At 46.9% G+C, this 27540-nt stretch overlaps 12 non-coding genes across 12 annotated transcripts; all 12 read left to right on the top strand.

Moving 5' to 3' along the window:
* TRNAW-CCA (transfer RNA tryptophan (anticodon CCA)) lies at positions 1-72 on the top strand. The gene has a single exon. It is a non-coding gene; the product is annotated as a tRNA-Trp (tRNA).
* Positions 73-7985: 7913 nt separating this feature from the next.
* Positions 7986-8057, top strand: TRNAW-CCA (transfer RNA tryptophan (anticodon CCA)). Its single transcript has one exon. It is a non-coding gene; the product is annotated as a tRNA-Trp (tRNA).
* Positions 8058-12222: 4165 nt separating this feature from the next.
* On the top strand, positions 12223-12294 carry TRNAW-CCA (transfer RNA tryptophan (anticodon CCA)). The gene has a single exon. It is a non-coding gene; the product is annotated as a tRNA-Trp (tRNA).
* Positions 12295-13075: 781 nt separating this feature from the next.
* TRNAW-CCA (transfer RNA tryptophan (anticodon CCA)) lies at positions 13076-13147 on the top strand. Its single transcript has one exon. It is a non-coding gene; the product is annotated as a tRNA-Trp (tRNA).
* Positions 13148-14986: 1839 nt separating this feature from the next.
* Positions 14987-15058, top strand: TRNAW-CCA (transfer RNA tryptophan (anticodon CCA)). The gene has a single exon. It is a non-coding gene; the product is annotated as a tRNA-Trp (tRNA).
* Positions 15059-16886: 1828 nt separating this feature from the next.
* TRNAW-CCA (transfer RNA tryptophan (anticodon CCA)) lies at positions 16887-16958 on the top strand. Its single transcript has one exon. It is a non-coding gene; the product is annotated as a tRNA-Trp (tRNA).
* Positions 16959-18792: 1834 nt separating this feature from the next.
* On the top strand, positions 18793-18864 carry TRNAW-CCA (transfer RNA tryptophan (anticodon CCA)). Its single transcript has one exon. It is a non-coding gene; the product is annotated as a tRNA-Trp (tRNA).
* A 2043-nt stretch (positions 18865-20907) lies between these two features.
* Positions 20908-20979, top strand: TRNAW-CCA (transfer RNA tryptophan (anticodon CCA)). Its single transcript has one exon. It is a non-coding gene; the product is annotated as a tRNA-Trp (tRNA).
* Positions 20980-21755: 776 nt separating this feature from the next.
* Positions 21756-21827, top strand: TRNAW-CCA (transfer RNA tryptophan (anticodon CCA)). Its single transcript has one exon. It is a non-coding gene; the product is annotated as a tRNA-Trp (tRNA).
* A 989-nt stretch (positions 21828-22816) lies between these two features.
* TRNAW-CCA (transfer RNA tryptophan (anticodon CCA)) lies at positions 22817-22888 on the top strand. The gene has a single exon. It is a non-coding gene; the product is annotated as a tRNA-Trp (tRNA).
* Positions 22889-24717: 1829 nt separating this feature from the next.
* On the top strand, positions 24718-24789 carry TRNAW-CCA (transfer RNA tryptophan (anticodon CCA)). Its single transcript has one exon. It is a non-coding gene; the product is annotated as a tRNA-Trp (tRNA).
* A 2673-nt stretch (positions 24790-27462) lies between these two features.
* TRNAW-CCA (transfer RNA tryptophan (anticodon CCA)) lies at positions 27463-27534 on the top strand. The gene has a single exon. It is a non-coding gene; the product is annotated as a tRNA-Trp (tRNA).
* The last annotated feature ends 6 nt before the right edge of the window (positions 27535-27540 follow it).

Genomic DNA, 27540 nt, shown 5'->3' with positions numbered 1-27540 from the left:
GACTCGGTTGTGCAACGGTATCACGTCTGACTCCAGATCAGAAGGTTGCGTGTTCGAATCACGTCTGGGTCAAATTCTCTTTTTTGTTTTTTTTATCTGGATATCTACTTATTTGTCATTCTACAAGTACTTATCTCTTTACCTGTGCTTCATCGACAGAAGGCCGAGCAAGACATGCTACCGCGTGTTTGCGAACGGCTACTCTAAGCGGACTCTGAGGCGCAACGATAGCGCGTCAGACTCCAGAGAGAAGGTTGCGTGTTCGAATCACGTCTGGGTGAAATTGTTTCTTTTATTATTTTCAACTTTCTGTCTATCTACTTATTTGTCATTCTACAATGACTAGTCTCTTTACCTGTGCTTCATCGATAGAAGGCCGAGCAAAACATGCTACCACGTGTTGGCGAACGGCTACACTAAGCGGACTCGGTGGCGAACCGGTAGCGCGGCTGACTCTAGATCAGAAGGTTGCGTGTTCGAATCACGTTTGGGTCAAATTCTCTTTTTTATTATTTTAATGTATCTGGCTGTCTACCTATTTGTCATTCTACAATGGCTTGTCTCTTTACCTGTGTTTCATCGACAGAAGGCCGAGCAAAACTTGCTACGGCGTGTGTGCGAACGGCTGCGCTAAGTTGACTCGGTGGCGACACAGTAGCACGTCTGACTCCAGATCAGAAGTTCGCGTGTTTGAATCACGTCCGTGTTAAGTTCTTTTTTTACTATTTTCATCTATCTATCTACTTATTTGTCTGTCTACAATGACTTGTCTCTTTACCTGTGCTTCATCGACAGAAGGCCGAGCAAAACATGCTACCGCGTGTGTGCGAAGGGCTACCCTATAGCGGACTCGGTTGCGCTACGGTACCACGTCTGACTCCAGATGAGAAGGATGCGTGTTCGAATCCCGTCTGCGTCAAATTCTCTTTTTTGTTATTTTTATCTGTCTATCTACTTATTTGTCATTCTACAATGACTTGTCTCTATACCTGTGCTTCATCGATAGAAGGCCGACCAAAACTTTCTACCACGTGTGGGCGAACGGCAACCCTAAGCGGACTCCGTGGCAAACCGGTAGCGCGTCTGACACCAGATCAGAAAGTTGCGTGTTCGAATGACGTCCGGGTCAAATTCTCTTTTTTATTATTTTCATCTGTGTATCTACTTATTTGTCTCTCTACAATTACTTGTCTCTTTACCTGTGCTTCATCGACAGAAAGCCGAGCAAAACATGCTACCGCGTGTGTGCGAACGCCTACACTAAGTGGACTCGTTGGCGATACGGTAGCACGTCTGACTCCAGATCACATGGTTTCGTGTTCGAATCACGTCTGGGTAAATTCTTTTTTTTTATTATTTTCAACTATATGTCTATCTACTTATTTGTCTGTCTACAATGACTTGTCTCTTTACCTGTGTTTCATCGACAGAAGGCCGAGCAAAACATGCTACCGCGTGAGTGCGAACGACTACCTTAAGCGGACTTGGTGGTGCAACTTTAGCACGTCTGACTCCAGATCAGAAGGTTGCGTGTTCTAATAACATGCGGGTCAAATTCTCTCTTTATGATTTTCATCTATCTGTTTATCTACTTATTGGTCCTTCTACAATGACTTGTCCCTTTACCTGTGCTTCGTCGACAGAAGGCCGTGCAAAACATGCTACCGTGTGTGTGCGAACGGCGACCCTAAACGGACTCGGTGGCGCAACGGTAGCACGTCTGACTCCATATAAGAAGTTTGCGTGCTCGAATCACGTCCGTGTTAAGTTTTTTTTTAATATTTTCATCTATCAGTCTATCTACTTATTTGTCTGTCTACATTGACTTGTCTCTCTACCTGTGCTTCATCGACAGAAGGCTGAGCAAAACATGCTACTCGTGTGTGCGAACGCCTACACTAAGTGGACTCGGTGGCGATACGGTAGCACGTCTGACTCCAGATCACATGGTTGCTTGTTCGAATCACGTCTGGGTAAATTCTTTTTTTTATTATTTTCAACTATCTGTCTATCTACTTATTTGTCTGTCTACAATGACTTGTCTCTTTACCTGTGTTTCATCGACAGAAGGCCGAGCAAAACATGCTACCGCGTGAGTGCGAACGGCTACCTTAAGCGGACTTGGTGGTGCAACTTTAGCACATCTGACTCCCGATCAGAAGGTTGCGTGTTCTAATCACATCCGGGTCAAATTCTCTTTTCATGATTTTCGTCTATCTGCTTATCTACTTATTTGTGCTTCTACAATGACTTGTCCTTTTACCTTTGCTTCGTCGACAGAAGGCCGTGCCAAACATTCTACCACGTATGTTCGAACGGGGACCCTAAAGGGACTCGGTGGCGACACAGTAGCACGTCTGACTCCAGATCAAAGGTTCGCATGTTCGAAGAACGTCCGGGTCAAATTCTCTTTTTTATTATTTTTATCTGTCTATCTACCTATTTGTCTGTCTACAATGACTTGTCTCTTTACCTGTGCTTCATCGACAGAAGGCCGAGCAAAGCATGCTACCGCGTGTGTGCGAAGGGCAACCCTATAAGCGGACTTGGTGGCGCAACGGTACCACGTCTGACTCCAGATCAGAAGGTTGTGTGTTCGAATCACTTTTGGGTCAATTTCTCTTTTTATTATTGCCACAAGGCAGTAGTGGGATTGGGGCATAAAGCGGTAGAGGGTCCCTGGCAAAAAGAGAAGACTACGAAGTGGATAGAGACTGGTTCCAGCCCGCCAGTGCACCAGGCATTGTCATCGCGTGTAATCGTTGTAAATATCTGTAAATATACGTTTTCTTGTAAGATTATTGGTGGAGGTGCTGGGTACGCCTACCTGGCTTTTCCGGCAAACCAACACGGAACTTCGGAGTGGTCGCCACCTTCATTTTTCTGCAATGGCTCAACAGGCCCAACAGGCTCAACAGGCCCTTATAACAAGAGCAACAGCAGCCGCAGCTGCAGCCGCAGCTTCAGCAGCTGCAGCCGCAGCTTCAGCAGCAGCAGCAGCAGCTGCCTCCTCTGATTCTCCTGCCTCCACGAGACCCCGGAACCTTCTCGGGCACAAGCAAGGACAAGGTGAATGTTGAAAATCGGGTCGCTTTGTACGAGCGCGTGAGCGAATACTATAGGTGGGACCCTACGTTGATGCTGGCCAACGTTGTATTTTACTTGCGGGATACGGCGCTCACCTGGTATGAGACGCATGAGTCGGAGTTGACCAGCTGGGACGTTTGCAAACTGAAGCTTCTCGAGTTATTCAGCAGGCCATTTGGGCGACAGCAGGCCGCGAGGAAAGACCTGGAATGTCGCGTGCAGACATCGACAGAATCGTATGTATCTTACATACAGGACGTATTGGGCCTCTGTCGAAAGGTGGACGAGAACATGAGCGAAACTGACAAAATCGCTCACATATTGAAGGGAATTGCCGATGACGCGTTCAATCTGTTGATCGTTAAAGATTGCGCCACCGTCGACGCGGTTGTGAAGGAGTGTCAGCGCTTCGAGCACGCCAAGAACCGTCGCATAACCCGCCAGTTTGCGCGTCTGCCTAATACTGCAGCCACTTCGACCTGTGAAGACAGCCCCAAGTTCACGCAAGCTACATCGTCCGAAAATGTCACCCGAATCGTTCGTCGCGAACTCGAAGCAATGGCTCCTGCAGCCATCGCCTCTGACGGTCCTCAAGACAACGCATCCACCGTCTCCCTCATCCAAGCCGTCGTTCGCCAAGAAATAGCAAATCTCGGCATCACACCTGTTTGCGCTGTTCGCACCACCGAGAGCTCGGCTTCTGTTAACCAGATTCCGGTGTACCCTTCACGCTACCCTTCCCGCTACCGGAACCCTGCTGAATGGAGAACGTCGGATGATAGACCAATCTGCTTTCAATGCTCTCGCGCCGGCCACATTGCACGCTACTGTCGCAATCGTTGGTCATCCAATTCATCTTGGAACACTGGGACATGGCGTCGCTTTGAAGGCAGTTCTCGCCGCTTTTCTACTCCGTACGATCCACAGCCTGCTCCTACTAACGTTCAGGGCCGAAGGTTCAGCCGGTCGCCATCACCCCAAGGCCGCCGATCTCTCTCGCCGATGATTTCTCGATCCAGGTCCCCTGCACGACCTGGGCCCTCAACCTCGGGAAACTAGACCATGCAGCTCCCGGAGGTGACGCTGCATTAACGACCCATTCTGCAAATTCTCTGTTGACGATTCCTACACGCCGCAATATTTTGGACCTTTTGGTGGATGACGTTACCGTTACAGCCCTGATAGACACTGGTGCACAAGTTTCAGTCATGAGCGCTGCTCTCTGTACTAAACTGCGAAAAGTGATCACGCCTCCTATTAAGTGTGCAGTAATGCTTGCCGATGGGAGCACATCTGCCGTTCTCGGCATGTGTACTTCTCGCGTATGTATTGCTGGGCGCCAGACCGTCGTATTGTTCACCGTGCTTGAGCAGTGCCCACATGACGTGATTCTTGGCCTCGACTTTCTCTCTGCGCACTCCGCCCTTATCGACTGCTCGACAGGTCTTCTTCAGTTGGAACTGCCTTTTGACGCCGCTGTTGCCCATGACGCTCAAAGTCGCCTTTGCGCCACCGAGTTCCTGCATCTTCCGCCGCAAGCCGCGACTTACGTGCAGCTCGTGTGTGATCCGCCTGTGCGCGATGGTGAATATGTCGTTTCACCTATTACCGACGTTGTGCTAAAGCACTCCATTGCTGTCCCGCACACCGTGGTGAGAGTATGCCACAATCAGACTCATTTGTCTCTTTTGAACTTTGGTTTCTCCATGCATGTGCTGCCTGCTGGTATTAAACTAGGCGTCATGTCGTCGCTGCAAGAGTGTGATATTTCTGAACTGTCGGCTCAGCAACCTACTCCGCATGTCAACTTGCTCACTGCGCCCAACCTGTCAAGCATTGACATTGCCAAAATGATAGCGCCAGATCTTTCGCCCTCCGAAGCACAAGACCTCCACCGTCTGTTGACATCCTATGCGGACATATTCGATCTTGACAACCGCCCTTTAGGCCAGACATCAGTTGTGACCCATCACATCAACACCGGCGATGCCAACCCAATTCATCGCCGCCCTTACCGCGTCTCCGCCGCCGAACGCTCTGTCATCCAGAAAGAGGTCGAGAAAATGCTCGCCAAAGGCGTCGTCGAACACTCATCTAGTCCGTGGGCATCCCCGGTAGTGCTTGTCAAGAAGAAGGACAACACATGGCGATTTTGTGTCGACTATAGACATCTCAACAAGGTCACTAAGAAGGACGTTTACCCTTTACCAAGAATAGATGACGCCCTTGACTGCCTTCATGGCGCAAAGTTTTTCTCGTCCATTGACCTTCGATCTGGTTATTGGCAGATCGCTGTTGACCCACGGGACCGAGAAAAAACAGCACTTGTAACCCCCGATGGGTTATATCAATTTAAAGTAATGCCGTTTGGGCTTTGTAATGCGCTGGCCACCTTTGAGCGCATGATGGACTCCCTTCTGCGCGGCTTCAAATGGTCCACTTGCTTATGCTACTTGGATGATATATTTGTTTTTTCACCGACGTTCGCAAGCCATCTAGAGCGACTGTCCAGTATTCTCCAAGTATTTCGCAACGCTGGTCTTCAGCTGAACTCTTCCAAATGCCGTTTCGGCCGTCGCGAAATAACTGTACTTGGTCACCTCGTTAACGCATCTGGGGTACAGCCCGATCCGGACAAAATTCGCGCATTGACTCAATTTCCCGTGCCCTCTTCTCATAAGGATGTCCGGAGCTTCCTTGGTTTATGCTCCTATTTTCGCCGCTTCAACTGCAATTTCGCCGATTTTGCGCGGCCTCTCACCGAGCTTCTTAAAAAATACGTCCCATTTACTTGGAATTTGCTTCAAGGTGCTGCATTTTCGGCGCTCATTGCAGCCCTCACGACTACGCAAATATTAGCCCAGTTCGATCAGACTGCCCCGACAGAAGTTCGTACGGACGGGAGTGGCCACGAAATTGGTGCTGTTTTAGCTCAGCCTCAGCAAGGACGTGACTGTGTCATCGCCTACGCCAGCCGCCTTTTATCCCCTGCCGAGAGGAACTATTCCCTCACCGAAAGAGAGTGTCCTGCTCTTGTTTGGGCTGTCGCTAAATTTCGCCAGTACCTCTTTGGCCGCAGTTTTACTGTTGTAACTAATCATCATGCACTCAGCTGGCTTTCCTCGCTCAAGGATTCCACGGGACGTCTCGGTCGTTGGTCTCTCCGCCTCCAAGAATACACCTTCTTGGTCGTGTATAAATCTGGTCACCTCCATCAAGACGCCGACTGCCTGTCACGGTATCCAGTGGATCCAGCAGACGCCACAGAGAGAGCTACGGAGGCTTGCGTCTTATCACTATCAGACTTTCTTGGTATCGCTTCTGAGCAACGCCGCGACACGGATTTACTTCCCATCATAGAAAGCCTGAGTTCCGCTACTCCACCCACTTCTCTGAACTTGTATTTCCTTCATGAAGGAGTTCTCTACCGCCACAACATGCGCCCTAACGGCCCTGACCGCCTTCTCGTCGTGCCTTCCCATTTGCGTATAGATGTTCTCCGACAGCTTCACGATGAACCTGCCGCTGGTCACCTGGGAGTCACTCGCACTTATGATCGCGTCCGGCGCCGTTTTTTCTGGCCACGCCTATATCGCTCTGTGCAAAAGTATGTAGCCAGCTGCGACCTTTGTCAACGTCGAAAACGACCAACATCGCTTCCAGCTGGCCTTCTTAACCCTATTGAAATCCCTGCTGAACCATTCTACCGCGTAGGGCTCGACCTTCTCGGGCCATTTCCCACTTCTGCATCCGGGAACAAATGGGTTGCCGTGGCGACCGACTACGCGACACGTTATGTGATCACCCGCGCTCTTCCAACCAGCTGCGCTACCGATGTCGCCGACTTTCTGCTACATGACATCATATTGCATCACGGCGCTCCTCGACAGCTCGTTACTGACCAAGGCCGATACTTTTTATCTCGCGTCGTCCAGGATATCGTACGTTCCTGTTCCACGAACCACAAGTTCACAACGGCATACCATCCACAAACTAGTGGACTTACAGAGCGCCTGAATCGCACTATCACGGACATGTTGTCAATGTATGTTTCTCGAGACCACCGTGACTGGGACGCAACGTTACCCTACGTAACCTTCGCTTACAACTCCTCCAGACATGACACCGCAGGCTATTCCCCGTTCTACCTTCTTTATGGACGGGAACCCTCTCTGCCTCTTGATACACTCCTTCCCGCTGGTTCAAGCTCCCCTGTCACATACGTCCGCGATGCCATAGAGCGAGCCGACGCAGCACGACAGATTGCCCGAGAACGACTCATGCTTTCTCAAGCCTCTCAGAAAGATCAATATGATCGTCACCACCGTGAAGTTTCGTATGCACCAGGTTCTCTCGTACTCTTGTGGACCCCATGTCGTCACATCGGCCTCTCCGAAAAACTTTTATTTCGCTATGACGGACCATACAAAGTCCTTCGCAAGATCAGCAACCTCACCTACGAGATACAGCGAGTCGTCGACGAAGCGCACTCAATGCCACCACCATCCACTGTTGTGTACGTCGTAAGACTGAAGCCTTATGTGTCACCCAACACTCCCCTTTCGTGACAAGCGCCGGGTCGGCGCTTTAACGCCGCGGGGTAGTGCCACAAGGCAGTAGTGGGATTGGGGCATAAAGCGGTAGAGGGTCCCTGGCAAAAAGAGAAGACTACGAAGTGGATAGAGACTGGTTCCAGCCCGCCAGTGCACCAGGCATTGTCATCGCGTGTAATCGTTGTAAATATCTGTAAATATACGTTTTCTTGTAAGAATATTTTCATCTATCTGAATATCTACTTATTTGTTTGTCTACAATGAGTTGTCCCGTTACTTGGGATTCATCGTTGGAAGGCCGAGCAAAACATGCTACCACATTTGTGCGAACGGCTACCCTAAGCAGACTCGGTGGCGCAACGGTAGCGCGTCTGACTCCAGATTAGAAGGTTGCGTGTTCGAATCACGTCTGGGTCAAATGCTCTTTTTTATTACTTTCAACTATCTGTCTATCTACTTATTTGTCTGTCTACAATGACTTGTCTCTTTACCTGTGCTTCATCGACAGAAGGCCGAGCAAAACATGCTACCGCGTGTGTGCGAACGGCTGCCCTAAGTGGAGTCGGTGGCGCAACTTTAGCGCGTCATACTCCAGATCCGAAGGTTGTGTGTTCGAGCCATGTGCGGGTCAAATTCTCTTTTTGTTACTTTCATCTGTCTATCTACCCATTTGTCATTCTACATTGACTGGTCTCTTTACCTGTGCTTCATCGACAGAAGGCCGAGCAAAACATGCTACCGCGTGTGTGTGAACGGCTGCGCTCAGTGGACTCGGTGGCGACGCAGTAGCACGTCTGACTCCAGATCAAAGTTTGCGTGTTCGAATCACGTCCGTGTTAAGTTCTCTTTTTTATTATTTTCATCTATCTGTCTATCTACTTATTTGTCTGTCTACAATAACTTGTCTCTTTACCTGTGCTTCATCGACAGAAGGCCGAGCAAAACATGCTGCCGCGTGTGTGCGAAGTGCTACCCTATAGGCGGACTCGGTTGCGCAACGGTACCACGTCTGACTCCAGATCATAAGGTTGCGTGTTCGAATCACGTCCGGGTCAAATTCTCTTTTTATATTATTTTCATCTATTTGTCTATCTATTTATTTGTCTGTCTACAATGACTTGTCTCTTCCCTTTGCTTCATCGATAGAAGGCCGAGAAAAACATGCTACCACGTTTGTGCGAACGGCCACCCTAAGCGGACTCGGTGGCGAACTGGTAGCGCGTCCGACTCCAGATCAGAAGGTTGCGTGTTGGAACCGCGTGCGGGTCAAATTCTCTTTTTTGTTCTTTTCATCTGTCTATCTATTTCTTTGTCTGTCAACAATGACTTGTCTCTTTACCTGTGCTTCTTCGATAGAAGACCGAGCAAAACTTGCTACCACGTGTGTGCGAACGGCTACCCTAAGCGGACTCGGTGGCGATACGGTAGCACGTCTGACTCCAGATCACATGGTTTCGTGTTCGAATCACGTCTGGGTAAATTCTTTTTTAATATTTTCAACTATCTGTCTATCTACCTATTTGTCTGTTTACAATGACTTGTCTCTTTACCTGTGTTTCATCGACAGAAGGCCGAGCAAAACATGCTACCGCGTGTGTGCGAACGGCTACCTTAAGCGGACTCGGTGGTGCAACTTTAGCACGTCTGACTCCAGATCAGAAGGTTGCGTGTTCTAATCACATCCGGGTAAAATTCTCTTTTTATGATTTTCATCTATCTGTTTATCTACTTATTTGTCCTTCTACAATGACTTGTCCTTTTATCTTTGCTTCGTCGACAGAAGACCGTGCAAAACATTCTACCGCATATGTGCGAACGGTGACCCCAAACGGACTCGGTGGCGACACAGTAGCACGTCTGACTCCAGATCAAAAGTTCGCGTGTTCGAATGACGTCCGGGTCAAATTCTCTTTTTTATTATTTTCATCTGTCTATCTACCTATTTGTCTGTCTACAATGACTTGTCTCTTTACCTGTGCTTTATTGACAGAAGGCCGAACAAAACATGCTACCGCGTGTGTGCGAACGCCTACATTAAGTGGACTCGGTGGCGATACGGTAGCACGTCTGACTCCAGATCACCTGGTTGCGTGTTCGAATCACGTCTGGGTCAAATTCTCTTTTTTGTTATTTTTTTCTGTCTATCTACTTATTTGTCATTCTACGATAACTTATCTCTTTACCTGTGTTTCATCGACAGAAGGCCGAGCAAAACATGCTACCGCGTGTTTGCGAACGGCTACCTTAAGCGGACTCGGTGGTGCAACTTTAGCACGTCTGACTCCAGATCAGAAGGTTGCGTGTTCTAATCACATCCGGGTCAAATTCTCTTTTTATGATTTTCGTCTATCTGTTTATCTACTTATTTGTCCTTCTACAATGACTTGTCCTTTTACCTATGCTTCGTTGACAGAAGGCCGTGCAAAACATTCTACCGCGTATGTGCGAGCGGCGACCCTAAACGGACTCGGTGGCAACACAGTAGCACGTCTGACTCCAGATCAAAAGTTCGCGTGTTCGAATGACGTCCGGGTCAAATTCTCTTTTTTATTATTTTTTTCTGTCTATCTACTTATTTGTCATTCTACGATAACTTATCTCTTTACCTGTGTTTCATCGACAGAAGGCCGAGCAAAACATGCTACCGCGTGTGTGCGAACGGCTACCTTAAGCGGACTCGGTGGTGCAACTTTAGCACGTCTGACTCCAGATCAGAAGGTTGCGTGTTCTAATCACATCCGGGTCAAATTCTCTTTTTATGATTTTCATCTATCTGTTTATCTACTTATTTGTCCTTCTACAATGACTTGTCCTTTTATCTTTGCTTCGTCGACAGAAGACCGTGCAAAACATTCTACCGCATATGTGCGAACGGCGACCCCAAACGGACTCGGTGGCAACACAGTAGCACGTCTGACTCCAGATCAAAAGTTCGCGTGTTCGAATGACGTCCAGGTCAAATTCTCTTTTTTATTATTTTCATCTGTCTATCTACCTATTTGTCTGTCTACAATGACTTGTGTCTTTACCTGTGCTTTATTGACAGAAGGCCGACCAAACATGCTACTGCGTGTGTGCGAACGACTACAATAATTGGACTCGGTGGCGATACGGTAGCACGTCTGACTCCAGATCACCTGGTTGCGTGTTCGAATCACGTCTGGGTCAAATTCTCTTTTTTGTTATTTTTTCTGTCTATCTACCTATTTGTCATTCTACAATGACTTATCTCTTTACCTGTGCTTCATCGACAGAAGGCCGAGCAAAACATGCTACCGCGTGTGTGCGAACGGCTACCTTAAGCGGACTCGGTGGTGCAACTTTAGCACGTCTGACTCCAGATCAGAAGGTTGCGTGTTCTAATAACATGCGGGTCAAATTCTCTCTTTATGATTTTCATCTATCTGTTTATCTACTTATTTGTCCTTCTACAATGACTTGTCCCTTTACCTGTGCTTCGTCGACAGAAGGCCGTGCAAAACATGCTACCGTGTGTATGCGAACGGCGACCCTAAACGGACTCGGTGGCGCAACGGTAGCACGTCTGACTCCATATAAGAAGTTTGCGTGCTCGAATCACGTCCGTGTTAAGTTTTTTTTTTAATATTTTCATCTATCAGTCTATCTACTTATTTGTCTGTCTACATTGACTTGTCTCTTTACCTGTGCTTCATCGACAGAAGGCCGAGCAAAACATGCTACTCGTGTGTGCGAACGCCTACACTAAGTGGACTCGGTGGCGATACGGTAGCACGTCTGACTCCAGATCACATGGTTGCTTGTTCGAATCACGTCTGGGTAAATTCTTTTTTTTATTATTTTCAACTATCTGTCTATCTACTTATTTGTCTGTCTACAATGACTTGTCTCTTTACCTGTGTTTCACCGACAGAAGGCCGAGCAAAACATGCTACCGCGTGAGTGCGAACGGCTACCTTAAGCGGACTTGGTGGTGCAACTTTAGCACATCTGACTCCCGATCAGAAGGTTGCGTGTTCTAATCACATCCGGGTCAAATTCTCTTTTCATGATTTTCGTCTATCTGCTTATCTACTTATTTGTGCTTCTACAATGACTTGTCCTTTTACCTTTGCTTCGTCGACAGAAGGCCGTGCCAAACATTCTACCACGTATGTTCGAACGGGGACCCTAAAGGGACTCGGTGGCGACACAGTAGCACGTCTGACTCCAGATGAGAGGTTCGCATGTTCGAAGAACGTCCGGGTCAAATTCTCTTTTTTTATTATTTTTATCTGTCTATCTACCTATTTGTCTGTCTACAATGACTTGTCTCTTTACCTGTGCTTCATCGACAGAAGGCCGAGCAAAACATGCTACCGCGTGTGTGCGAAGGGCAACCCTATAAGCGGACTTGGTGGCGCAACGGTACCACGTCTGACTCCAGATCAGAAGGTTGCGTGTTCGAATCACTTTTGGGTCAAATTCTCTTTTTAATATTTTCATCTATCTGAATATCTACTTATTTGTTTGTCTACAATGACTTGTCCCGTTACTTGGGATTCATCGTTGGAAGGCCGAGCAAAACATGCTACCACATTTGTGCGAACGGCTACCCTAAGCGGACTCGGTGGCGCAACGGTAGCGCGTCTGACTCCAGATTCGAAGGTTGCGTGTTCGAATCACGTCTGGGTCAAATTCTCTTTTTTATTACTTTCAACTATCTGTCTATCTACTTATTTGTCTGTCTACAATGACTTGTCTCTTTACCTGTGCTTCATCGACAGAAGGCCGAGCAAAACATGCTACCGCGTGTGTGCGAACGGCTGCCCTAAGTGGAGTCGGTGGCGCAACTTTAGCGCGTCATACTCCAGATCCGAAGGTTGTGTGTTCGAGCCATGTGCGGGTCAAATTCTCTTTTTGTTACTTTCATCTGTCTATCTACCCATTTGTCATTCTACATTGACTGGTCTCTTTACCTGTGCTTCATCGACAGAAGGCCGAGCAAAACATGCTACCGCGTGTGTGTGAACGGCTGCGCTCAGTGGACTCGGTGGCGACACAGTAGCACGTCTGACTCCAGATCAGAAGTTTGCGTGTTCGAATCACGTCCGTGTTAGGTTCTCTTTTTCATTATTTTCATCTATCTGTCTATCTACTTATTTCTCTGTCTACAATGACTTGTCTCTTTACCTGTGCTTCATCGACAGAAGGCCGAGCAAAACATGCTACCGCGTGTGTGCGAAGTGCTACCCTATAGGCGGACTCGGTTGCGCAACGGTACCACGTCTGACTCCAGATCATAAGGTTGCGTGTTCGAATCACGTCCGGGTCAAATTCTCTTTTTATATTATTTTCATCTATCTGTCTATCTACCTATTTGTCTGTCTACAATGACTTGTCTCTTCCCCTTGCTTCATCGATAGAAGGCCGAGAAAAACATGCTACCACGTTTGTGCGAACGGCCACCCTAAGCGGACCCGGTGGCGAACTGGTAGCGCGTCCGACTCCAGATCAGAAGGTTGCGTGTTCGAGTCACGTCCGGGTCAAATTCTCTTTTTTATTATTTTCATCTGTCTGTCTACTTATTTGTCTGTTTATAATGACTTGCCTCTTTATCTGTGCTGCATCGACAGAAGGCCGAGCAAAACATGCTACCACGTGTGTGTGAACGGCTACACTAAGTGGACTCAGTGGCGACACGGTAGCACGTCTGACTCCAGATCAGAAGGTCTCGTCTTTGAATCACGTCCGGGTCAAGTTCTCTTTTTTACTATTTTCATCTATCTGTCTATCTACTTATTTGTCTGTCTACAGTGACTCTTCTCTTTAGCTGTGCTTCATCGATAGAAGGCCGAGCAAAACATGCTACCAGGTGTGGGCGAACGGCTACACTAAGCGGACACGGTGGCGAACCGGTAGCGCGTCGGACTCCAGATCAGAAGGTTGCGTGTTCGAATCACGTTTGGGTAAAATTCTCTTTTTTATTATTTTAATGTATCTGTCTGTCTACCTATTTGTCTGTTTACAATGACTTGTCTCTTTACCTGTGTTTCATCGACAGAAGGCCGAGCAAAACACGCTACCGCGTGTTTGCGAACGGCTACCTTAAGCGGACTCGGTGGTGCAACTTTAGCACGTCTGACTCCAGATCAGAAGGTTGCGTGTTCTAATCACATCCGGGTCAAATTCTCTTTTTATGATTTTCATCTATCTGTTTATCTACTTATTTGTCCTTCTACAATGACTTGTCCTTTTACCTTTGCTTCGTCGACAGAAGACCGTGCAAAACATTCTACCGCATATGTGCGAACGGCGACCCTAAACGGACTCGGTGGCGACACAGTAGCACGTCTGACTCCAGATCAAAAGTTCGCGTGTTCGAAAGACGTCCGGGTCAAATTCTCTTTTTTATTATTTTCATCTGTCTATCTACCTATTTGTCTGTCTACAATGACTTGTCTCTTTACCTGTGCTTCATCGACAGAAGGCCGAGCAAAACATGTTACCGCGAGTGTGCGAACGCCTACATTAAGTGGACTCGGTGGTGTTACGGTAGCACGTCTGACTCCAGATCACCTGGTTGCGTGTTCGAATCACGTCTGGGTCAAATTCTCTTTTTTGTTATTTTTTTTCTGTCTATCTACTTATTTGTCATTCTACGATGACTTATCTCTTTACCTGTGCTTCATCGACAGAAGGCCGAGCAAAACATGCTACCGCGTGTGTGCGAACGGCTACCTTAAGCAGACTCGGTGGTGCAATTTTAGCACGTCTGACTCCAGATCAGAAGGTTGCGTGTTCTAATCACATGCGGGTCAAATTCTCTTTTTATGACTTTCATCTATCTGTTTATCTACTTATTTGTCCTTCTACAATGACTTGATCTTTACCTGTGCTCGTCGACAGAACACCGTGCAAAACATGCTACCGCGTGTGTGCGAACGGCGACCCTAAACGGACTCGGTGGGGCAACGGTAGCACGTCTGACTCCATAGCAGAAGGTTGCGTGTTCGAATCACATCCGGGTAGAGTTATCTTTTTTATTATTTTCATCTATCTGTCTATCTACTTATTTGTCTGTCTACAATGACTTGTCTCTTAGTTGTGCTTCATCGACAGAACGCCGAGCAAAACATGCTACCGCGTGTGTGCGAAGGGCCACCCTATAAGCGGTCTTGGGGGCGCAACGGTACCACGTCTGACTCCAGATGAGAAGGTGGTGTGTTCGAATCACTTTTGGGTCAAATTCTCTTTTTATCATTTTCATCTATCTGAATATCTACTTATATGTCTGTCTACAATGTCTTGTCCCTTTACTTGGGATTCATCGATGGAAGGCCGAGCAAAACATGCTACCAAATTTGTGCGAACGGCTACCCTAAGCGGACTCGGTGGCGCAACGGTAGCGCGTCTGACTCCAGATCAGAAGTTTGCGTGTTAGAATCCCGTCTGGGTCAAATTCTCTTTTTATTACTTTCAACTATTTGTCTATCTACTTATTTGTCTGTCTACAATGACTTGTCTCTTTACTTGTGCTTCATCGACAGAAGGCCGAGCAAAACATGCTACCGCGTGTGTGCGGAAGGGCTGCCCGAAGCGGACTCGGTGGTGCAACTTTAGCACGTCTGACTCCAGATCAGAAGGTTGCGTGTTCTAATCACATCCGGGTCAAATTCTCTTTTTATGATTTTCATCTATCTGTTTATCTACTTATTTGTCCTTCTACAATGACTTGTCCCTTCACCTGTGCTTCGTCGACAGAAGGCCGTGCAAAACATGCTACCGCGTGTGTGCGAACGGCGACCCTAAACGGACTCGGTGGCGCAACAGTAGCGCGTCTGACTCCAGATCGGAAGGTTGCGTGTTTGAATCACGTCCGTGTTAAGTTCTTTTTTTATTATTTTCATCTATCTATCTACTTATTTGTCTGTCTACAATGACTTGTCTCTTTACCTGTGCTTCATCGACAGAACGCCGAGCAAAACATGCTACCACGTGTGTGTGAACGGCTACACTAAGTGGACTCGGTGGCGACACCGTAGCACGTCTGACTCCAGATCAGAAGGTCTCGTGTTCGAATCACGTCCGGGTAAATTCTCTTTTTTGTTCTTTTTATCTGTCTATCTACTTATTTGTCATTCTACAATGACTTGTCTCTTTACCTGTGCTTCATCGATAGAAGGCCGAGCAAAACATGCTACCAGGTGTGGGCGAACGGCTACACTAAGCGGACACGGTGGCGAACCGGTAGCGCGTCTGACTCCAGATCAGAAGGTTGCGTGTTCGAATCACGTTTGGGTAAAATTCTCTTTTTTATTATTTTAATGTATCTGTCTGTCTACCTATTTGTCATTCTACAATGGTTTGTCTCTTTACCTGTGCTTCATCGACAGAAGGCCGAGCAAAACTTGCTACGGCGTGTGTGTGAACGGCTGCGCTAAGTTGACTCGGTGGCGACACAGTAGCACGTCTGACTCAAGATCAGAAGTTCGCGTGTTTGAATCACGTCCGTGTTAAGTTATTTTTATTATTTTCATCTATCTATCTACTTATTTGTCTGTCTACAATGACTTGTCTCTTTACCTGTGCTTCATCGACAAAAGGCCGAGCAAAACATGCTACCAAATTTGTGCGAACGGCTACCCTAAGCGGACTCGGTGGTGCAACTTTAGCACGTCTGACTCGAGATCGGAAGGTTGCGTGTTCTAATCACATGCGGGTCAAATTCTCTTTTTATGATTTTCATCTATCTGTTTATCTACTTATTTGTCCTTCTACAATGACTTGTCCCTTTACCTGTGCTTCGTCGACAGAAGGCCGTGAAAAACATGCTACCGCGTGTGTGCGAACGGCGACCCTAAACGGACTCGGTGGCGCTACGGTAGCACGTCTGACTCCATATCAGAAGGTTGCGTGTTCGAATCGCGTCCGGGTCAAGTTATCTTTTTTATTATTTTCATCTATCTACTTACTTGTCTGTCTACAATGACTTGTCTCTTTAGTTGTGCTTCATCGACAGAAGGCCGAGCAAAACATGCTACCGCGTGTGTGCGAAGGGCAACCCTATAAGCGGACTTGGTGGCGCAACGGTACCACGTCTGACTCTAGATCAGAAGGTTGTGTGTTCGAATCACTTTTGGGTGAAATTCTCTTTTTATTATTTTCATCTATCTGAATATCTACTTATTTGTCTGTCTACAATGACTTGTCCCTTTACTTGGGATTCATCGATGGAAGGCCGAGCAAAACATGCTACCACATTTGTGCGAACGGCTACCCTAAGCGGACTCGGTGGCGCAACGGTAGCGCGTCTGACTCCAGGTCAAAAGGTTGCGTGTTCGAATCACGTCTGGGTCAAATTCTCTTTTTTATTGCTTTCAACTATCTGTCTATCTACCTATTTGTCTGTCTACAATGACTTGTCTCTTTACCTGTGCTTCATCGACAGAAGGCCGAGCAAAACATGCTACCGCGTGTGTGCGAACGGCTGCCCTAAACGGAGTCGTTGGCGCAACTTTAGCGCGTCATACTCCAGATCAGAAGGTTCTGTGTTCGAGCCATGTGCGGGTCATATTCTCTTTTTGTTATTTTTATCTGTCTATCTACCCATTTGTCATTCTACATTGACTGGTCTCTTTACCTGTGCTTCATCGACAGAAGGTCGAGCAAAACATGCTACCGCGTGTGTGCGAACGGCTGCGCTCAGTGGACTCAGTGGCGACACAGTAGCACGTCTGACTCCAGATCAGAAGTTTGCGTGTTCGAATCCCGTCCGTGTTAAGTTCTCTTTTTTATTATTTTCATCTATTTGTCTATCTACTTATTTGTCTGTCTACAAAGACTTGTCTCTTTACCTGTGCTTCATCGACAGAAGGCCGAGCAAAACATGCTACCGCGTGTGTGCGAAGTGCTACCCTATAGGCGGACTCGGTTGCGCTACGGTACCACGTCTGACTCCAGATCAGAAGTTTGCGTGTTGGAATCACGTCTGGGTCAAATTCTCTTTTTTGTTATTTTTATCTGTCTATCTACTTATTTGTCATTCTACAATGACTTATCTCTTTACCTGTGCTTCATCGACAGAAGGCCGAGCAAAACATGCTACCGCGTGTGTGCGAACGGCTACCCTAAGTGGACTTGATGGCAACTCGGTAGCACGTCTGACTACAGATCATAAGGTTGCGTGTTCGAATCACGTCCGGGTCAAATTCTCTTTTTATAATATTTTCATCTATCTGTCTATCTCCTTATTTGTCTGTCTACAATGACTTGTCTCTTCACCTGTGCTTCATCGATAGAAGGCCGAGAAAAACATGCTACCACGTGTGTGTGAACGGCCACCCTAAGCGAACTCGGTGGCGAACTGGTAGTGCGTCCGACTCCAGATCAGAAGGTTGCGTGTTCGAGTCACGTCCGGGTGTCATTCTCTTTTTTATTATTTTCATCTGTCTGTCTACTTATTTGTCTGTCTATAATGACTTGCCTATTTATCTGTGCTGCATCGACAGAAGGCCGAGCAAAACATGCTACCACGTGTGTGTGAACGGCTACACTAAGTGGACTCGGTGGCGACACGGTAGCACGTCTTGCTCCAGATCAGAAGGTCACGTGTTCGAAACACGTCCTGGTCAAGTTCTTTTTTTTACTATTTTCATCTATCTGTCTATCTACTTATTTGTCTGTCTACAGTAACTCTTCTCTTTAGCTGTGCTTCATCGACAGAAGGCCAGGCAAAACATGGTACCACGTGTGTGCAACAGCTACCCTGAGCGGACTCGGTGGCGAACTGGTAGCGCGTTCGACTCCAGATCAGAAGGTTGCGTGTTGGAACCGCGTGCGGGTCAAATTCTCTTTTTTGTTCTTTTCATCTGTCTATCTATTTCTTTGTCTGTCAACAATGACTTGTCTCTTTACCTGTGCTTCATCGACAGAAGGCCGAGCAAAACATGCTTCCGCGTGCGTGCGAACGCCTACATTAAGTGGACTCGGTGGTGTTACGGTAGCACGTCTGACTCCAGATCACCTGGTTGCGTGTTCGAATCACGTCTGGGACAAATTCTCTTTTTTGTTATTTTTTTCTGTCTATCTACTTATTTGTCCTTCTAGAATGACTTGATCTTTACCTGTGCTTCGTCGACAGAACACCGTGCAAAACATGCTACCGCGTGTGTGCGAACGGCGACCCTAAACGGACTCGGTGGCGCAACGGTAGCGCGTCTGACTCCAGATCAGAAGTTTGCGTGTTAGAATCACGTCTGGGTCAAATTCTCTTTTTTATTACTTTCAACTATTTGTCTATCTACTTATTTGTCTGTCTACAATGACTTGTCTCTTTACTTGTGCTTCATCGACAGAAGGCCGAGCAAAACATGCTACCGCGTGTGTGCGGAAGGGCTGCCCTAAGCGGACTCGGTGGTGCAACTTTAGCACGTCTGACTCCAGATCAGAAGGTTGCGTGTTCTAATCACATCCGGGTCAAATTCTCTTTTTATGATTTTCATTTATCTGTTTATCTACTTATTTGTCCTTCTACAATGACTTGTCCCTTCACCTGTGCTTCGTCGACAGAAGGCCGTGCAAAACATGCTACCGCGTGTGTGCGAACGGCGACCCTAAACGGACTCGGTGGCGCAACAGTAGCGCGTCTGACTCCAGATCGGAAGGTTGCGTGTTTGAATCACGTCCGTGTTAAGTTCTTTTTTTATTATTTTCATCTATCTATCTACTTATTTGTCTGTCTACAATGACTTGTCTCTTTACCTGTGCTTCATCGACAGAACGCCGAGCAAAACATGCTACCACGTGTGTGTGAACGGCTACACTAAGTGGACTCGGTGGCGACACCGTAGCACGTCTGACTCCAGATCAGAAGGTCTCGTGTTCGAATCACGTCCGGGTAAATTCTCTTTTTTGTTGTTTTTATCTGTCTATCTACTTATTTGTCATTCTACAATGACTTGTCTCTTTACCTGTGCTTCATCAATAGAAGGCCGAGCAAAACATGCTACCAGGTGTGGGCGAACGGCTACACTAAGCGGACACGGTGGCGAACCGGTAGCGCGTCTGACTCCAGATCAGAAGGTTGCGTGTTCGAATCACGTTTCGGTAAAATTCTCTTTTTTATTATTTTGATGTATCTGTCTGTCTACCTATTTGTCATTCTACAATGGCTTGTCTCTTTACCTGTGCTTCATCGACAGAAGGCCGAGCAAAACTTGCTACGGCGTGTGTGTGAACGGCTGCGCTAAGTTGACTCGGTGGCGACACAGTAGCACGTCTGACTCAAGATCAGAAGTTCGCGTGTTTGAATCACGTCCGTGTTAAGTTATTTTTATTATTTTCATCTATCTATCTACTTATTTGTCTGTCTACAATGACTTGTCTCTTTACCTGTGCTTCATCGACAAAAGGCCGAGCAAAACATGCTACCAAATTTGTGCGAACGGCTACCCTAAGCGCACTCGGTGGCGCAACGGTAGCGCGTCTGACTCCAGATCAGAAGTTTGCGTGTTAGAATCACGTCTGGGTCAAATTCTCTTTTTTATTACTTTCAACTATTTGTCTATCTACTTATTTGTCTGTCTACAATGACTTGTCTCTTTACTTGTACTTCATCGACAGAAGGCCGAGCAAAACATGCTACCGCGTGTGTGCGAACGGCTACCTTAAGCGGACTCGGTGGTGCAACTTTAGCACGTCTGACTCGAGATCAGAAGGTTGCGTGTTCTAATCACATGCGGGTCAAATTCTCTTTTTATGATTTTCATCTATCTGTTTATCTACTTATTTGTCCTTCTACAATGACTTGTCCCTTTACCTGTGCTTCGTCGACAGAAGGCCGTGAAAAACATGCTACCGCGTGTGTGCGAACGGCGACCCTAAACGGACTCGGTGGCGCTACGGTAGCACGTCTGACTCCATATCAGAAGGTTGCGTGTTCGAATCGCGTCCGGGTCAAGTTATCTTTTTTATTACTTTCATCTATCTACTTACTTGTCTGTCTACAATGACTTGTCTCTTTAGTTGTGCTTCATCGACAGAAGGCCGAGCAAAACATGCTACCGCGTGTGTGCGAAGGGCAACCCTATAAGCGGACTTGGTGGCGCAACGGTACCACGTCTGACTCTAGATCAGAAGGTTGTGTGTTCGAATCACTTTTGGGTGAAATTCTCTTTTTATTATTTTCATCTATCTGAATATCTACTTATTTGTCTGTCTACAATGACTTGTCCCTTTACTTGGGATTCATCGATGGAAGGCCGAGCAAAACATGCTACCACATTTGTGCGAACGGCTACCCTAAGCGGACTCGGTGGCGCAACGGTAGCGCGTCTGACTCCAGGTCAAAAGGTTGCGTGTTCGAATCACGTCTGGGTCAAATTCTCTTTTTTATTACTTTCAACTATCTGTCTATCTACTTATTTGTCTGTCTACAATGACTTGTCTCTTTACCTGTGCTTCATCGACAGAAGGCCGAGCAAAACATGCTACCGTGTGTGTGCGAACGGCTGCCCTAAACGGAGTCGTTGGCGCAACTTTAGCGCGTCATACTCCAGATCAGAAGGTTCTGTGTTCGAGCCATGTGCGGGTCATATTCTCTTTTTGTTATTTTTATCTGTCTATCTACCCATTTGTCATTCTACATTGACTGGTCTCTTTACCTGTGCTTCATCGACAGAAGGTCGAGCAAAACATGCTACCGCGTGTGTGCGAACGGCTACCCTAAGTGGACTTGATGGCAACTCGGTAGCACGTCTGACTCCAGATCATAAGGTTGCGTGTTCGAATCACGTCCGGGTCAAATTCTCTTTTTATAATATTTTCATCTATCTGTCTATCTCCTTATTTGTCTGTCTACAATGACTTGTCTCTTCACCTGTGCTTCATCGATAGAAGGCCGAGAAAAACATGCTACCACGTGTGTGTGAACGGCCACCCTAAGCGAACTCGGTGGCGAACTGGTAGTGCGTCCGACTCCAGATCAGAAGGTTGCGTGTTCGAGTCACGTCCGGGTGTCATTCTCTTTTTTATTATTTTCATCTGTCTGTCTACTTATTTGTCTGTCTATAATGACTTGCCTATTTATCTGTGCTGCATCGACAGAAGGCCGAGCAAAACATGCTACCACGTGTGTGCGAACGCCTACATTAAGTGGACTCGGTGGTGTTACGGTAGCACGTCTGACTCCAGATCATAAGGTTACGTGTTCGAATCACGTCCGGGTCAAGTTCTTTTTTTTACTATTTTCATCTATCTGTCTATCTACTTATTTGTCTGTCTACAGTGACTCTTCTCTTTAGCTGTGCTTCATCGACAGAAGGCCAGGCAAAACATGGTACCACGTGTGTGCAACAGCTACCCTGAGCGGACTCGGTGGCGAACTGGTAGCGCGTTCGACTTCAGATCAGAAGGTTGCGTGTTGGAACCGCGTGCGGGTCAAATTCTCTTTTTTGTTCTTTTCATCTGTCTATCTATTTCTTTGTCTGTCAACAATGACTTGTCTCTTTACCTGTGCTTCATCGACAGAAGGCCGAGCAAAACATGCTACCGCGTGTGTGCGAACGCCTACATTAAGTGGACTCGGTGGTGTTACGGTAGCACGTCTGACTCCAGATCACCTGGTTGCGTGTTCGAATCACGTCTGGGTCAAATTCTCTTTTTTGTTATTTTTTTCTGTCTATCTACTTATTTGTCCTTCTAGAATGACTTGATCTTTACCTGTGCTTCGTCGACAGAACACCGTGCAAAACATGCTACCGCGTGTGTGCGAACGGCGACCCTAAACGGACTCGGTGGCGCAACGGTAGGACGTCTGACTCCATATCACAAGGTTGCGTGTTCGAATCACGTCCGGGTCAAGTTATCTTTTTTATTATTTTCATCTATCTGTCTATCTATTTATTTGTCTGTCTACAATGACTTGTCTCTTTTGTTGTGCTTCGTCGACAGAAGGCCGAGCAAAACATGCTACCGCGTGTGTGCGAAGGGCAACCTTATAAGCGGACTTGGTGGCGCAACGGTACCACGTCTGACTCCAGATCAGAAGGTTGTGTGTTCGAATCACTTTTGGGTCAAATTCTCTTTTTAATATTTTCACCTATCTGAATATCTACTTATTTGTCTGTCTAAAATGACTTGTCCCGTTACTTGGGACTCATCGATGGAAGGCCGAGCAAAACATGCTACCCCTTTGTTGCGAACGGCTACCCTAAGCGGACTCGGTGGCGCAACGGTAGCGCGTCTGACTCCAGATCAGAAGGTTGCGTGTTCGAATCACGTCTGGGTCAAATTCTCTTTCTAATTACTTTCAACAATCTGTCTATCTATTTATTTGTCTGTCTACAATGACTTGTCTCTTTACCTGTGCTTCATCGACAGAAGGCCGAGCAAAACATGCTACCGCGTGTGTGCGAACGGCTGCCCTAAGCGGAGTCGGTGGCGCAACTTTAGCGCGTCATACTCCAGATCAGAAGGTTGTGTGTTCGAGCCATGTGCGGGTCAAATTCTCTTTTTGTTACTTTTATCTGTCTATCTACCCATTTGTCATTCTACATTGACTGGTCTCTTTATCTGTGCTTCATCGACAGAAGGCCGAGCAAAACACGCTACCGTGTGTGTGCGAACGGCTGCGCTCAGTGGACTCGGTGGCGACACAGTAGCACGTCTGACTCCAGATCAGAAGTTTGCGTGTTCGAATCACGTCCGTGTTAAGTTCTCTTTTTGATTATTTTCATCTATCTGTCTTTCTACTTATTTGTCTGTCTACAATGACTTGTCTCTTTACCTGTGCTTCATCGACAGAACGCCGAGCAAAACATGCTACCACGTGTGTGTGAACGGCTACACTAAGTGGACTCGGTGGCGACACCGTAGCACGTCTGACTCCAGATCAGAAGGTCTCGTGTTCGAATCACGTCCGGGTAAATTCTCTTTTTTGTTGTTTTTATCTGTCTATCTACTTATTTGTCATTCTACAATGACTTGTCTCTTTACCTGTGCTTCATCGATAGAAGGCCGAGCAAAACATGCTACCAGGTGTGGGCGAACGGCTACACTAAGCGGACACGGTGGCGAACCGGTAGCGCGTCTGACTCCAGATCAGAAGGTTGCGTGTTCGAATCACGTTTGGGTAAAATTCTCTTTTTTATTATTTTAATGTATCTGTCTGTCTACCTATTTGTCATTCTACAATGGTTTGTCTCTTTACCTGTGCTTCATCGACAGAAGGCCGAGCAAAACTTGCTACGGCGTGTGTGTGAACGGCTGCGCTAAGTTGACTCGGTGGCGACACAGTAGCACGTCTGACTCAAGATCAGAAGTTCGCGTGTTTGAATCACGTCCGTGTTAAGTTATTTTTATTATTTTCATCTATCTATCTACTTATTTGTCTGTCTACAATGACTTGTCTCTTTACCTGTGCTTCATCGACAAAAGGCCGAGCAAAACATGCTACCAAATTTGTGCGAACGGCTACCCTAAGCGGACTCGGTGGTGCAACTTTAGCACGTCTGACTCGAGATCAGAAGGTTGCGTGTTCTAATCACATGCGGGTCAAATTCTCTTTTTATGATTTTCATCTATCTGTTTATCTACTTATTTGTCCTTCTACAATGACTTGTCCCTTTACCTGTGCTTCGTCGACAGAAGGCCGTGAAAAACATGCTACCGCGTGTGTGCGAACGGCGACCCTAAACGGACTCGGTGGCGCTACGGTAGCACGTCTGACTCCATATCAGAAGGTTGCGTGTTCGAATCGCGTCCGGGTCAAGTTATCTTTTTTATTATTTTCATCTATCTACTTACTTGTCTGTCTACAATGACTTGTCTCTTTAGTTGTGCTTCATCGACAGAAGGCCGAGCAAAACATGCTACCGCGTGTGTGCGAAGGGCAACCCTATAAGCGGACTTGGTGGCGCAACGGTACCACGTCTGACTCTAGATCAGAAGGTTGTGTGTTCGAATCACTTTTGGGTGAAATTCTCTTTTTATTATTTTCATCTATCTGAATATCTACTTATTTGTCTGTCTACAATGACTTGTCCCTTTACTTGGGATTCATCGATGGAAGGCCGAGCAAAACATGCTACCACATTTGTGCGAACGGCTACCCTAAGCGGACTCGGTGGCGCAACGGTAGCGCGTCTGACTCCAGGTCAAAAGGTTGCGTGTTCGAATCACGTCTGGGTCAAATTCTCTTTTTTATTGCTTTCAACTATCTGTCTATCTACTTATTTGTCTGTCTACAATGACTTGTCTCTTTACCTGTGCTTCATCGACAGAAGGCCGAGCAAAACATGCTACCGCGTGTGTGCGAACGGCTGCCCTAAACGGAGTCGTTGGCGCAACTTTAGCGCGTCATACTCCAGATCAGAAGGTTCTGTGTTCGAGCCATGTGCGGGTCATATTCTCTTTTTGTTATTTTTATCTGTCTATCTACCCATTTGTCATTCTACATTGACTGGTCTCTTTACCTGTGCTTCATCGACAGAAGGTCGAGCAAAACATGCTACCGCGTGAGTGCGAACGGCTGCGCTCAGTGGACTCAGTGGCGACACAGTAGCACGTCTGACTCCAGATCAGAAGTTTGCGTGTTCGAATCACGTCCGTGTTAAGTTCTCTTTTTTATTATTTTCATCTATTTGTCTATCTACTTATTTGTCTGTCTACAAAGACTTGTCTCTTTACCTGTGCTTCATCGACAGAAGGCCGAGCAAAACATGCTACCGCGTGTGTGCGAAGTGCTACCCTATAGGCGGACTCGGTTGCGCTACGGTACCACGTCTGACTCCAGATCAGAAGTTTGCGTGTTGGAATCACGTCTGGGTCAAATTCTCTTTTTTGTTATTTTTATCTGTCTATCTACTTATTTGTCATTCTACAATGACTTATCTCTTTACCTGTGCTTCATCGACAGAAGGCCGAGCAAAACATGCTACCGCGTGTGTGCGAACGGCTACCCTAAGTGGACTTGATGGCAACTCGGTAGCACGTCTGACTCCAGATCATAAGGTTGCGTGTTCGAATCACGTCCGGGTCAAATTCTCTTTTTATAATATTTTCATCTATCTGTCTATCTCCTTATTTGTCTGTCTACAATGACTTGTCTCTTCACCTGTGCTTCATCGATAGAAGGCCGAGAAAAACATGCTACCACGTGTGTGTGAACGGCCACCCTAAGCGAACTCGGTGGCGAACTGGTAGTGCGTCCGACTCCAGATCAGAAGGTTGCGTGTTCGAGTCACGTCCGGGTGTCATTCTCTTTTTTATTATTTTCATCTGTCTGTCTACTTATTTGTCTGTCTATAATGACTTGCCTATTTATCTGTGCTGCATCGACAGAAGGCCGAGCAAAACATGCTACCACGTGTGTGTGAACGGCTACACTAAGTGGACTCGGTGGCGACACGGTAGCACGTCTTGCTCCAGATCAGAAGGTCACGTGTTCGAATCACGTCCGGGTCAAGTTCTTTTTTTTACTATTTTCATCTATCTGTCTATCTACTTATTTGTCTGTCTACAGTGACTCTTCTCTTTAGCTGTGCTTCATCGACAGAAGGCCAGGCAAAACATGGTACCACGTGTGTGCAACAGCTACCCTGAGCGGACTCGGTGGCGAACTGGTAGCGCGTTCGACTCCAGATCAGAAGGTTGCGTGTTGGAACCGCGTGCGGGTCAAATTCTCTTTTTTGTTCTTTTCATCTGTCTATCTATTTCTTTGTCTGTCAACAATGACTTGTCTCTTTACCTGTGCTTCATCGACAGAAGGCCGAGCAAAACATGCTACCGCGTGTGTGCGAACGCCTACATTAAGTGGACTCGGTGGTGTTACGGTAGCACGTCTGACTCCAGATCACCTGGTTGCGTGTTCGAATCACGTCTGGGTCAAATTCTCTTTTTTGTTATTTTTTTCTGTCTATCTACTTATTTGTCCTTCTAGAATGACTTGATCTTTACCTGTGCTTCGTCGACAGAACACCGTGCAAAACATGCTACCGCGTGTGTGCGAACGGCGACCCTAAACGGACTCGGTGGCGCAACGGTAGCGCGTCTGACTCCAGATCAGAAGTTTGCGTGTTTGAATCACGTCCGTGTTAAGTTCTTTTTTTATTATTTTCATCTATCTATCTACTTATTTGTCTGTCTACAATGACTTGTCTCTTTACCTGTGCTTCATCGACAGAACGCCGAGCAAAACATGCTACCACGTGTGTGTGAACGGCTACACTAAGTGGACTCGGTGGCGACACCGTAGCACGTCTGACTCCACATCAGAAGGTCTCGTGTTCGAATCACGTCCGGGTAAATTCTCTTTTTTGTTGTTTTTATCTGTCTATCTACTTATTTGTCATTCTACAATGACTTGTCTCTTCACCTGTGCTTCATCAATAGAAGGCCGAGCAAAACATGCTACCAGGTGTGGGCGAACGGCTACACTAAGCGGACACGGTGGCGAACCGGTAGCGCGTCTGACTCCAGATCAGAAGGTTGCGTGTTCGAATCACGTTTCGGTAAAATTCTCTTTTTTATTATTTTGATGTATCTGTCTGTCTACCTATTTGTCATTCTACAATGGCTTGTCTCTTTACCTGTGCTTCATCGACAGAAGGCCGAGCAAAACTTGCTACGGCGTGTGTGTGAACGGCTGCGCTAAGTTGACTCGGTGGCGACACAGTAGCACGTCTGACTCAAGATCAGAAGTTCGCGTGTTTGAATCACGTCCGTGTTAAGTTATTTTTATTATTTTCATCTATCTATCTACTTATTTGTCTGTCTGCAATGACTTGTCTCTTTACCTGTGCTTCATCGACAAAAGGCCGAGCAAAACATGCTACCAAATTTGTGCGAACGGCTACCCTAAGCGGACTCGGTGGCGCAACGGTAGCGCGTCTGACTCCAGATCAGAAGTTTGCGTGTTAGAATCACGTCTGGGTCAAATTCT

Source organism: Rhipicephalus microplus, chromosome 5 (genome assembly GCF_043290135.1).
Source record: "Rhipicephalus microplus isolate Deutch F79 chromosome 5, USDA_Rmic, whole genome shotgun sequence".
Lineage (NCBI taxonomy): Eukaryota > Metazoa > Arthropoda > Arachnida > Ixodida > Ixodidae > Rhipicephalus > Rhipicephalus microplus.
The sequence above is the reverse complement of the archived record's forward strand: the minus strand, read 5'-3'. Positions and strand labels throughout refer to the sequence as shown.